Genomic DNA, 14,175 nt, shown 5'->3' on the forward strand with positions numbered 1-14,175 from the left:
CTTGTGTGAAATTACCATATTTGGGTGTGTTTTCACCTCAGATCACCTCTGAGATCTACATCTGGTTTCACTTAGTTGTCACACACACACACACACACACACATACGTACACACACAGATATAAAAAAGCCCTTCTAAACTAGCTGGGGGCTTACTTTCTCTTTTCCATCTGTTGCTATGGGATCATGACTTCTTGGTAATGAAAGTCTCATGCAATCCATGTATGTTTAACTTCAGCGAATAAATATTTATGTTAATATAATGTGTTTGACTCTACATCAGGGGTCTCAAACTCATTTTCTTTCAGGTTCCACTTTCAGCCTGATTTGATCTCCAGTGGGCCGGACCAGTAAAATAATAACAGAATAACCTATAAATGATGACAACTCCAAATTTTTGTCTTTGGTTTAGTGCAAAAAAAAAACAAAAAAAACAATGAATGGTGAAAATACTTACTTTTATAAACTATCCAAACAAAAAAGATGTGAATAACCTGAAAAAAATTAAATTTTTTAAGGAAAATAAGTGCAATTTTAACAATATTATGCCTCAACTTATCATTTATACATGTACATTATGGATCAGATATACAAAGACACAAAAAACATAAAATTGTGCTTAATTTTCTTTAGACATTTCAGGTTGTTCATATTTCTTCAGGTTATTCACATTTTATTGTTACAGGATAGTTTGTAAATGTAAATATTTTCATAATTTAATGTTATTTTTTGCTCTTAAACAAAGACAGAAATTTGAAGTTATCATTATTTATAGACAAAATGTAATTTTTATTTATTTATTTATTTTATTTTTTTTTTTTTTTACATTAAACCGAGAAGAAGACATGGAGTCATTCTTTTTTGTCAGTTATTCTGCTGTTATTATTTGACTGTAGATCATATTGGTCTGTATGTGGAACCTGAACTAAAATGAGTTCCACAGCTTTGACTGTTTAATTTCTGCACTTTGCAAATTCACCCCACAGGCTGGATTGGAACCTTTGGGACCTCTGGGGGGCCACATTTGGCCCCCGGGCCGCATGTTTGAGACCCCTGCTCTAAAGGATCCTCTCTCCACCACACTTGAAACCAAACCCAACCCAGGAGTCCTCCATCACCAATCAACCACTGCCAGGTAACCACCACCAGCTTTAGAGTAAAGTGACTGGTATAGAGGTCTAAACCTGTCACAAGTCACTTTTCCATTGGACATCTGCACAAAACTTTACTGATATTTACTAAATGTTGAAAAAACAGAAGTGTGTGTTGTCTGTTTTTCCATTAAATCACAAATGCGATGATTTGTTTATTTATTGTCGCGAGATGACACAAGAAGTCATTCCATAAACATGGCGACGAACGTAAATATGGTGTTGATTTACAGATATATTCATTATTATTATATATTACCCCTCTATCTCGTACTAAATTAACAAATGACTGGATTTCCAGGTGTGTCCACACATACCGCGACATGTTTCTTCTTCGCTTGCACATCAACATCTGTTTTTTTTTAAATTCACCTGACTCTAGTTGTGAAAAAAGGTCTTTCCATTGCAGTTTTGCGTGATATACCATTTGTGCTACACCTGAAAAACCACCTCTTGCCAGCACAAAAACTTTTAATCGAAAAATTAGACTTTTGGCGAAATTTTCATTCTTCCATTAGGCAAATTTTTATGCGCAAGTTATATTTGCGCAAAAACTTTTAATCAAAAAATGAGACTTTTGGCAAAATTGACATTTTACCATTAGGTAAATTTTTATGCGCAAATTATATTTGCACAAAAACTTTTAATCAAAAAATGAGACTTTTGGCGAAATTGACATTTTTCCATTAGGTCAGTTTTTATGTGCAAGTTATATTTGCGCAAAAACTTTTAATCAAAAAATTTGACTTTTGGCGAAATTTACATTTTTCCATTAGGCAAATTTTTATGCGCAAGTTATATTTGCGCAAAAACTTTTAATCCAAAAATGAGACTTTTGGCAAAATTGTCATTTTTCCATTAGGTAAATTTTTATGCACAAGTTATATTTGCGCAAAAACTTTTAATCCAAAAATGAGACTTTTGACGAAATTGTCATTTTTCCATTAGGCACATTTTTATGCGCAAGTTATATTTGTGTAAAAACTTTTAATCAAAAAATGAGACTTTAGGCGAAATTGACATTTTTTCATTAGGCAAATTTTTATGCGCAACTTATATTTGCCCAAAAACTTTTAATCAAAAAATTAGACTTTTGGCAAAATTGATGTTTTTCCATTAGTCACATTTTTATGCGCAAGTTATATTTGTGTAAAAAATTTTAATCAAAAAATTAGACTTTTGGCGAAATTGACGTTTTTCCGTTAGGCAAATTTTTATGCACAAGTTATATTTGCACAATTTGAAGGTCAGTGGAAAAGTGACTCCAGTGTTAATGTGGGAGTCTTAAATTCAGGTCACTCACTGTATACAGCCAGTAAATGACCCCTCCCTTTAATTAAATGTACTTATTTTCTTGTATCTGTAAAGATTTAGAGAGAAATGTATTTGATGGTTGAATTGTCTATATATTTATCAGGAGTTCTTATATGTATATATATGTTTTAACATGTCTAATAGAAAAGTATTTAATAAATATAAGTGTACACACTGACAGCCTGTTTCATGTTTTATAGTTATGGCACAATCAACAGTTACTGCCCCTGAATACCTGATTAAACCAAGTGTGCAACTTTAACACAGTGGATGCAGTTTCTTCTAAGCACTAAATACATAGATAGTGAAGGATAATGTGCATCTGTCTTATGGATCTGAAGAAGAAAGGTTCAGGAATCCTCTTCTGACATGAAGCACATACAGTTTTTTACTCTGTGGACTTGTTCTGGTTGGTGTACAGTCATGTGTAGTGGCTGAGTGCCCTCTAGTGGTGCACCGCTGACACTGAAACACACTGACAAACTGGGGAAAGTCTAAGTCATGTTGACCGGATCAAAGTCCTTGGTTTAACCCTTTACTGGGGAAGTGACTATTTTTGGTCATTTCTGTATACATTACAAGACAGTGACAGTAACAGTTCCAGTGAGGACAGTGGGTCAACAATCTCAGGTCCAATGTGGTCTACAGGGTCTGTGAGGTCCAATGTGGTCTCTAGGGTCTGTAAGGTCCAATGTGGTCTACAGGGTCTGTAAGGTCCAACGTGGTCTACAGGGTCTGTAAGGTCCAATGTGGTCTACAGGGTCTGTAAGGTCCACCTCTGCATGAACAGTGAGTGGACCTGCTTTGTTAGGTACCATGAAGTAATGGTACTAATGTAAGGAATGATGTTCAAAGGGAGAATGTGGATGTGGACAGGGGTCTGGATTAGGGATGTAACGATTACCGGTATAACGATAAACCGCGGTAAAATTGCAGACGGTTAGTATTACTGTTTAAATTCTAATTATCATGATAACCGTGTTTGATTACCACACTTATAGGAGAAAAAACGCCTAAGTAAAGATCTGCTTTTATGTCAAATATCTGAGTATAGTTTTAATTTATTACAATTTTGATTTTATATACTTAATATTTGGAACCAATAGTCACTTTTAAAGTCTTTGAAAAGGTTCATTTAAGCATCTTTGTGTTTTTTATGCAATAAATTATGTACATTTTTCAAATTGGATTTTATGTATTTTTTTGTGTGTTTTCTGGCCTTTTGTGTTTTTATAGTAGGTTAAAGTGAAAAAATAATGGGCAGATGAGATAGATGAAGTTGTGCTAAAAAAAAAAAGATCCCAAACATGGGTATAGTAAACATTTGTTTATATAGTACAGGGGTTGGACAAAATAATGGAAACACCTTCACCTCAAGATGATAATGCCCCAATCCATACAGCTAGAACTGTTAAAGAATGGCATGAGGAACATTCTAATGAAGTTGAGCATCTCGTATGGCTGGCACAGTCCCCAGACCTCAACATTATTGAGCATTTATGGTCAGTTTTAGAGATTCAAGTAAGACGTCGATTTCCACCGCCATCGTCTCTAAAAGAGTTGGAGGGTATTCTAACTGAAGAATGGCTTAAAATTCCTTTGGAAACAATTCACAAGTTGTATGAATCAATACCTCGGAGAATTGAGGCTGTAATTGCCGCAAAAGGCGGACCTACACCATATTAAATTATATTTTGTTGATTTTTTTAAGGTGTTTCCATTATTTTGTCCAACCCCCGTATATAAAGGCAAAATCAAAAGGACTGAAAAACGGACAAAATAAACTCAGACCACTAAGGGTTAATATTTGAATGTTTCTGCAACAGAAGGTACATTTGTGTGTTGTTTTTTTTGTTTGTTTTTTTCAAAATACAGGGTGGGGAAGCAAAATTTACAATGAACATTTAGTTGTTTTTTTCTCAGCAGGCACTACATCAGTTGTTTTGAAACCAAACATATATTGATGTCATAATCATACCTAACACTATTATCCATACCTTTTCAGAAACTTTTGCCCATATGAGTAATCAGGAAAGCAAACGTCAAAGAGTGTGTGATTTGCTGAATGCACTCGTCACACCAAAGGAGATTTCAAAAATAGTTGGAGTGTCCATAAAGACTGTTTATAATGGAAAGAAGAGAATGACTATGAGCAAAACTATTACCAGAAAGTCTGGAAGATACTATTAAAGAAGAATGGGAGAAGTTGTCACCCGAATATTTGAGGAACACTTGCGCAAGTTTCAGGAAGCGTGTGAAGGCAGTTATTGAGAAAGAAGGAGGACACATAGAATAAAAACATTTTCTATTATGTACATTTTCTTGTGGCAAATAAACTCTCATGACTTTCAATAAACTAATTGGTCATACACTGTCTTTCAATCCCAGCCTCAAAATATTGTAAATTTTGCTTCCCCACCCTGTACATCTTGGTTAAATTATTTCAATGTGTATTAGTACTTTTTGAACATTTTGAGCACAATTTCAACAATATCGCAATAATAAGGATAACCGTGATAATTTTAGTCACAGTAACCGTGATATGAAATTTTCATATCGTTACATCCCTAGTGTGGATCAACACTAATGTTCTAGAAGTGATGTTCTAAGGTTCTGAAATATATGTTCCTAGCACCTTACATGTGTTTTTCTTGTATTTTTTTATATATATATTCCTAAGACCCAGGGAAGTAAAGGTTTAGGGGTTTTACATTAAATAATTACCTTGATTGGAAATTACATAATGCAACTTTTTTTTTTTTTTTTTTTTTAGATACATATTTGTTTCGTATTTTTCTTTCTTTTTTTGTTGAATGTCCTTTGCAGTGAACTTTTTTTTTTTTAAGTAAAGCTGTGAAACTCTTGTCCCCCATAAAGAACAAAAATGCATTACTGGGTCTCAGGAGGATCTACTACTTGGAATTTTTTTTTTTTTTTTTTTGCCACTTACAGATGAGGAACCAAATATGGTAACTTCTTTGATCAGGCTAATGACATTCATTTTGTCTTCTATTTATGGAATTATACTTTTCTTTTTTTCTTTTCTTCAGACAAAGTATAGTTACTTCCACCAGGAGGTATTGTGATCGCTTTGCTTTGTTTGTGTGTTTGTTTGTTTGTGTGTTTGTTTGTTGGTTTGTTAGCAGGATAACTCGAAAAGCTATGGATGGATTTTCATGAAATTTTCAAGAAATGTTGATACTGGCACAAGGAAGAAATGATTAAATTTTGGTGGTGAATGGAGGGGGGGGGCACAGATCTGTCTTGTTTATATCTACTTTTTATATAGTTTAGTTCAGGTAACATCTAAAAACTATACCCTGTCTGAACAAAAGAAAAAAATTAAAGTATAATAACTTCACTGATCTTTTCTAAATGACAATAATTTTTTTTTTTTTTCAAATTTCACAAAAGTAATAAAGTCTCCAATCACACACTAAGGTTCACTGCAAAAAAGGGATGTCTAAGAACATTAAAACTGAGGAAAAAGGTACTCAGAACCAGTGAAATATCTGTCCATGCAGCTACAAAATTTCACAGGACAAGATTTGTTGAATTAAGATCTAGAAATAAGCATGTGTACAGATGTATGAACACTTAAAATAAGAAATTAAGTCTTAAAACAAGATAAATTAGAAAAGCACTCAGAGAGTGAAGGCAGATCAGAGCCCCCCCCCCCCCCCCCCCCCCGATCACCACCAAAATTTTATCATTTGTTCATTGCAAGGTTATAATAGTTTTGGATTTGTCATTATATTTAGTTTCGACTTTTTTTTCTGTAATTCAGTTACTTTTAATTAGTTCTTAAAGCAGATTTGCTAGTTTTTATTAGTTTTAGGTTTTTTTTTATGTGCAAGTTATATTTGCGCAAGAACTTTTAATCCAAAAATGAGACTTTTGGCGAAATTGTCATTTTTCCATAAGGTCAATTTTTATGCGCAAGTTATATTTGCGCAAAAACTTTTAATCAAAAAATGAGTCTTAGTTTTAGCTTAGTTTTAGTTTAGTTTTAGTTTTTTTTAAAATATCTTTTCTCTTCTTCTCTGTCGTATTCAAATAAATCCCAGACAGGACTCATCTTTAGCTTCCATGTTTCCAGGCAGAGTGGGAATGAGAAGACGACTCTAAACGACAAGTGACGAGAAGTGACGGACCGTTAAATATCATATGGTGCCGCTAGCTAAAACTGCTTGAGGGAGATACATCGATTTCGTATCAATCCGACGTTGACAAAGACGAAAACTAAGGGAATTTTATCCATAATTTTTATACGTTTTAGTTTCTTAAGCACTGTTGAGCCACATTATGTAATAAATTCCCATTATGTAATAAAAGTTCAAAATGTAATAAGAATATCACGTCATCTTGTAATAAAGCCGCATTATGTAATAAACTGACGCATTTTGTAATAAACTACGTCAATGCATTATGTAGTAAATTTTTTCGCATTATGTAGTAAGTCATTACAATTTGAGAAATTTATTATACATAATGAACCGTGTTATTACTTCTTTTTTTTTTTTTTTTAAATAAAAATGTGTCAAGTGCATTTTGTAATAAATTTCTCAAATTGTAATAACTTACTACAAAATGCGAAAAAAAATTTACTACATAATGCATTGAGGTAGTTTATTACAAAATGTGTCAGTTTATTACATGATGCGGCTTTATTACAAGATGACGTGACATTCTTATTACATTTTGAACTTTTATTACATAATGGGAATTGATGACATAATGCGGCTCAACAAGCACACAATACAGTTTCAGTTAGTTATCATTTTTTTCCTTTTAATTATAGTTTTTATTTATTTCAGTTCACGAAGATGTTTTTTCAATTCTAGTTTTTGTCACTTCGTTAGTTTTCGTGAACGATAATAACCTTGGTTCTTTGTGCCAGTATCAACATTTCCTGAAATTTTCTTCCAAATCCTTTCATAACTTTTTGAGTTATCTTGCTAACAGACAAAAAAACCCTGATAAAAACATAACCTCCACCGTTCCTTGGCGGAGGTAATTATCTTACACTTCTAACTCTGTCTTGGTAAGAATCAAATAATTATAAGTATTTCTATTTCCACTGTTAAATATACAGTCGCAGAAAAAAATTATTAGACCATCCTTGTTTTCTTCAATTTCTTGTTCATTTTAATGCCTGGTACAACTAAAGGTGCATTTGTTTGGACTAATATAATGATAACAACAAAAATAGCTCATAGTAGTTGAATTTCAGAGCTGATATCTATCTATTTAACATGTTTTCTTGATAATAACCAAAATCACTTCAGTTCTTATATCATTATCTATGTCAGGGGTGTCAAACTCATTTTCGTTCAGTTCCACATTCAGCCCAGTTTGATCTCCAGTGGGCCGGACCAGTAAAATAATAACATAACAATATATAAATAATGTCAATTCCAAACTTTTCTCTATGTTTTAGAGCGAAAAAAGTAAATTTACATTATGAAAAAGTTTACATCTACAAACTATCCTTTCAAAAGATGTGCATAACATGAACAAACTGAAAAAAAATAAGTGTAATTTTAACAATATTCAGCCTCAGTTTATCATTTACACATGTACATTATAACTTACAGATCACAGTGGATCTACAAATACACTAAACATTGAAAATGTATATAAAAAAAATATATATATATATATAATAACATTAAAATAATAACAGTGAAAAAAGTAAAATTCTATTATCTACAAAGTTTCGTTACAAATCTGAATAACATGAACAACTTGAATCGTCTTAAGAAAAACAAGTGCAATTTTAACAATATTCTGCCTCGGTTTATCAGTTTATCATTTACATATGTGCATTACAATCGCACGAAATATTTAACAACAGGCAGAATATTGGTAAAATTGCATTTACTTTTCACATTTTACATTTACATTTCTGTTTGTTCATATTTGTTCATTGTTATTCACATTTTTTGTAAACATATAGTTAGGTGATGTAAACATTTTCATGTAATTTTTACTTTTTTACACCAAAAAACAAAGAGAAAATTTGGGGTTGTCATTACACTGGTCAACAACAAATTTATTGTTTAAGTTTTTGAGCTGATTTAGGATCATTTTGGTGTGCTGAATCCAAAAATCACATTAATTTTGCTCAATCAGGTCAACTTTCTGAACTATGTTACATATTGGCTTTTTAACATTTTTGCTTACATTTATGGGCATTTTCACATCATATGATACAAAATTCTTTCATATTTCTCGCAATAAACCAGTTCTGAAGATTTTACTTTTGCCAATTTATGATTAATGTTTTTTTTAATATTACAGGTGAATGAAATGGCTTCGACTAGAAGATCTTGCAAAAATAAGCCTGATGTATTCTGCTACATCTGCGCTGAATACACCATTGTACCTAACAGGAATCAAGTCACAAGTTTCATAAAGTGTGCTTACCAATCTTATTTTGGTATTAATTATTATATTTTGTGAGAAGATCAAATTTTTCAAAATCAAATTAGCAAAAAAAAAACCTGACCTGATTGAGAAAAACAGATGTCATTTTTGGATTTAGCGGTGCAAAATGGTCCTAATTCAATTGAAAAAACCTAGACAACTTGCAAAAAACATTTTTTTGTAACCCAGTGTTATTTATAGGTTATAATGATAATATTTCACTGGTTCTGACCTGGTGGAACCTGAATTAAAATGATTTTGACACCATTGATTAATATTTTAAGTGTAATTTTTCCATTTCACAAATTCATCCCACGGGCCAGACTGGACCCTTTGGCGGGCCGGATTTGGCCCCCGGGCCGTATGTTTGACACCTGTGGTCTATGTCATCGTAGTGACAAAAACAGTGCTTTTAGACATTCCATGTTTTCTTTTCTGTCTGTTTTAGTCACAGGATGCACACAGGAGTTAGTACTGGATTACATAACTATTGTTTTTGATGACTTTTGATGGTCTAGTAATTTTTTTCGCAACTATATGAGAGTTGATAATTGTTGAATTCAGTGACGCAACGATTAGCAGCTTCAAGCAATCGCACGTATCATCCATGAAAATACAATCTACTTTTTTTTTGGTTATTTTAATCTGATATTAAAACACATTACAAAGTCAGTATGCAAATATCCTCAATTGTTAAATTAAATTATTGGAAATGCACAAGTCTTCAACAGGTTTCAGTTGTTGTCAAGTAGCGCCAAGACCATAAATTAATCCGCTGCACCTTAAAACAGAGGCCGTTCTCTTCAAACTAATAAATACTGTATGACACTACTTTACAACTGTAAAATACAGGCATACCAAGTTTGACATTAAGTATATTATTCTTTATATATTGACTTTAACAGCCCAGTAGGTCACACTACTTAAGATACTGAAGAGGGGGAGGAAAAAATAGATGATCACATTAAATAGAAAAAAAAAAAAAAAAAAAAAAAAAAAGAGGGAAGCTTTCTGATAAAGAAACAAATCACATGGCGGCTGTTTTCGTCGTATGTGAAGTGCAAAATGATAATATGATACCACTGTGTTAATGTCAGAAAACAGGGAATTTTGTTGTATCATTGTTGAACAGCTGATCAAGAACTGAAAAACACTAGATAGAGAAAATATGAAAAGATTCAATCATCCATCTTTTATCATGACTACACTGGAAAAAACAAATCTAAATGTTACCAAGTGTATTTTTCTCATTTCTAGTCTAAATATCTCATCACACTTAAAATAAGACACAATCACTTAAAGAGGAACGTGTACATGAGATATAAGAACTGATTTTTAGACAATAGATCGTATTTCAAGAAATCTTACCAAGATAATTTTTCCCTTGTTCCATTGGCAGATTTTTTTAGCTTAATTCAAGCAACAACAAAAAAAATCTGACAATGGACCAAGTGAAAAATTATCTTGGTAAGATTTCTTGAAGTAAGATTTTGCAGATCTATTGTCTAAAAATCAGTTCTTATATCTCACTGAAAAGTTACTCTTTAGGTGATTATGTCTTATTTTAAGTGTGATGAGTTATTCTGACTAGAAATGAGAAATTCGGGATTTTTTGCTTAATTCAAGGTTTTTTGCTTAATTCAAGAATGTTTTTTTGCTAAATTCAGGATTTTTTTTTGCTTAATTCAAGATTTTTGCTTAATTCAAGATTTTTTTTTTTTTACTTAATTCAGGATGGGTTTTTTTTTGCTTAATTTGGTATTTTTTGCTTAATTCAAGATTTTTTGCATAATTCAGGATTTATTTTTTTTTGCTCAGTTTGGTATTTTTGCTTAATTCAATTTTTTTTGCTAAATTCAGGATTTTTTTTGCTTAATTCAAGATTTTTTGTTTAATTCAGGATATTTTGCTTAATTCTAGATTTTTGCTTAATTCAAGAATTTTTGTTTAATTCAGGATATTTTGCTTAATTCAAAATTTTTTTCTTAATTCAAGATTTTTCTGCTTAATTCAAGCAAAAAATCTGCCAATGGAACAAGTGAAAATTAACTTGGTAAGATTTCTTGAAATATGATCTATTGTCTAAAAATAAGTTCTTCTATCTCACTGAAAAGTTCCTCTTTAGGTGATTATGTCTTATTTTAAGTGTGATGAGATATTTTGACCAGAAATGAGAAAAATACACTTGGTAAAATTTTGATTTTTTCCAGTGTAGACCATATGTCAAGGTAAAACCAAAATATTTTATAATATTATAAACTCTTCCACACACAAGGAGTTTCTCCATGGGATCCATGTCCTGAAAAGAAACTAGATAAGAGGAAATACAGAAAGATTCATTCATCCAGCTTTTATCATCACTACACTGGAAAAAAAAATCCAAATCTTATCAAGTGTATTTTTCTTATTTCTTGTCAAAATATCTCATCACACTTAAAATAAGGCATAATCACCTAAAGGGTAACTTTACAGTGAGATAGAAGAACTTATTTTTAGACAACAGATCTAATTTCAAGAAATCTTACCAAATTCATTTTCACTTGTTCCATTGGCTGATTTTTTTGGCTTAATTCAAGATTTTTTTTTACTTAATTCAAGCAAAAAAAAAAATCTGACAATGGACAAAGTGAAAAATTATCTTGGTAGGATTTCTTGAAGATTTTCCAGATGTATTGTCTAAAAATAAGTTCTTATATCTCACTGAAAAGTTACTCGTTAGGTGATAAGGTCTTATTTTAAGTGTGATGAGTTATTCTGACTAGAAATGAGAAATTTGGGATTTTTCACTTACTTAGGGATTTTTTGCTTAATTCAAGGTTTTTTGCTCAATTCAAGATTTTTTTTGCTCAATTCAAGATATTTTTTGCTTAATTCGAGATTTTTCCTCAATTCAGGATTTTTTGTTTAATTCAAGATTTTTTGCTTAATTCAGGATTTTTTTTGCTTAATTTGGGATTTTTTGCTTAATTCAAGATTTTTTGCATAATTCAGGATTTTTTTTTTTTTTTTTGCTTAATTTGGGATTTTTTGCTTAATTTATTTATTTTTTTGCTAAATTCAGGATTTTTTTTTGCTTAATTCAAGATTTTTTGTTTAATTCAGGATATTTTGCTTAATTCTAGATTTTTGCCTAATTCAAGAATTTTTTTGCTAAATTCAGGATATTTTGCTTAATTCAAGATTTTTTGTTTAATTCAAGATTTTTTTGCTTAATTCAAGCAAAAAAAAAAAAAAAAAACAAAAAAACTGCCAATGGAACAAGTGAAAATTATCTTGGTACGATTTCTTGAAGTAAGATTTTCAAGATCTATTGTCTAAAAATAAGTTCTTCTATCTCACTGAAAAGTTCCTCTTTAGGTAATTATGTCTTATTTTAAGTGTGATGAGATATTTTGACTAGAGGTGAGAAAAATACACTTGGTAAGATTTGGATTTTTTCCAGTGTAGATCACATGTCACGGTAAAACCAAAATATTTTATAATATTATCTACTGTTCCACACACAAGGAGTTTCCCCATGGGATCAGTCATGTTAATATGGCTCTGACATGAACACAGGAAGATGATATTAACATTCTGACTTCTTCAACAATGTCCGCCGTGTGAATTGGGTCTATATGGAATTTGTAAATGAATTCAAGCGTAAAGTCCAAAAATAAGTGCAGAGGCAATGCAGTTCCAGTGAAGGGAAGATCCATTTGCTTTGCTATACACAGAAGTGAGTGCACAGCAAACAGTGCAGCCCGACAAGAAAGAAACGCTAAAAAGGAGCAGGCATCATTGCAAACATCTTCCTGCGGTCCTATAAAAAGGACTCAACACTGTGCAAAAAAAAAAAAAAAAAAAAAAAAAAAAATTAGCTTGAACATCTTAGATGCAACACTACGACACAACATACAGTGCAATTAATCCCAGCCTCGAGAGACACCAACACTGAACCTGGTAAGAACAGCAGAGGGCTGTGGCCAACAGCCAGCTGCTATGGGGTCAGTATGAGCACCACGTCAACTGACCAGTCCTCAGCACCATTAAAGCCCTGCAGAGACGGTTATAGTGCATTCTCATGTCCTCAGGTGGTTCACAGAGGCAAACAGGATCATTCCAGTTTAGTACTACTTTGGTACTTCAGTATTTTGGCAATCAGAACTACATTCCCTGCTTTTCCGATACTTCAACTAGTATATCTGTATGAATCTAATCTCTTGCCAAATTCGACAAACTAAATACGTTTTACCCTGTAATTCACCAACATATGAGGAAGCATTAGGACCACAGCGAAGAGGAAAATAGATTAGATATTTTAAGAAAAAGGAATAAACGTGTTGTATTGTAACGATAAATTCATAATAAAAATCATATATTGAATGAATAAAATCATTCTCTATGAAATGTAGTCTATGTAGTAAGTAGGGTGTAAGAAAACATCGGTTCTGCTATATGTCGCGATATTTCATTTCACAATACTGAATCGATATCAAAAAGTACTGTATGGATATTTTTAGGTATTTATTCAAAATGGTTATTTTGCTGTTTTTGTTTTTGTTTTTTGTTTATATTTTATCTATTATTAAACACTCTTTTATTAAATAATGTTAGTTCCTTTGCTGGAATTCCACAAAAATAATGTTACGATGTTCGTTCTTAACTAATAAAATATGAACATTTGAACAGGATCTCAAACGGTAATATCTGTAAAACATAATTTAAGTTTTACCACAGGAAAATTTTGTGAATTAGCATTAGATCCTGTTGTGATCAAATAAAAATGTTTTTAGAATTCGTGCAGATTTCTGGTGTAATTCAATTCATCAAGGAAATATTCATTAAAAAAAAAAGAGACAAACACAAATTTACCTTTCTAACAGTATCATGATATATCATATCGTGATCCTAGTTTTGTATCGTATCGCCAGATTCTTGCCAATACACAGCCCTAATACTAAGCATCAAATAACATAAACCAAACAGCCAAAAATAGCCAAACAGTATCTATTAAATTAAAAACACATGGCTGCATTTAAGTCAGCTAGGAATTCTGACAACTTCAGTAAAAAAAACCCAAAAAAACCCCACTACTTTTCTCATAACATTGCAACTATATATTTTGACATAATTCATGATTATTATTTTTCTGCTATTTTTCCTTTTGTGTATTTCAATTAAAAATATTTGTTATTTTTGCAAAATATGACTGAACTCTTGAAACATCAGAATCTTCACTGTGGCCCTAAAAGTCCTTCATACTGAGTGTGGTTTGCAAATCAAAAAATATAGTTTAAAAA

This window comes from Sphaeramia orbicularis, chromosome 11 (assembly GCF_902148855.1).
Source record: "Sphaeramia orbicularis chromosome 11, fSphaOr1.1, whole genome shotgun sequence".
NCBI classification, from domain to species: Eukaryota; Metazoa; Chordata; class Actinopteri; order Kurtiformes; family Apogonidae; genus Sphaeramia; species Sphaeramia orbicularis.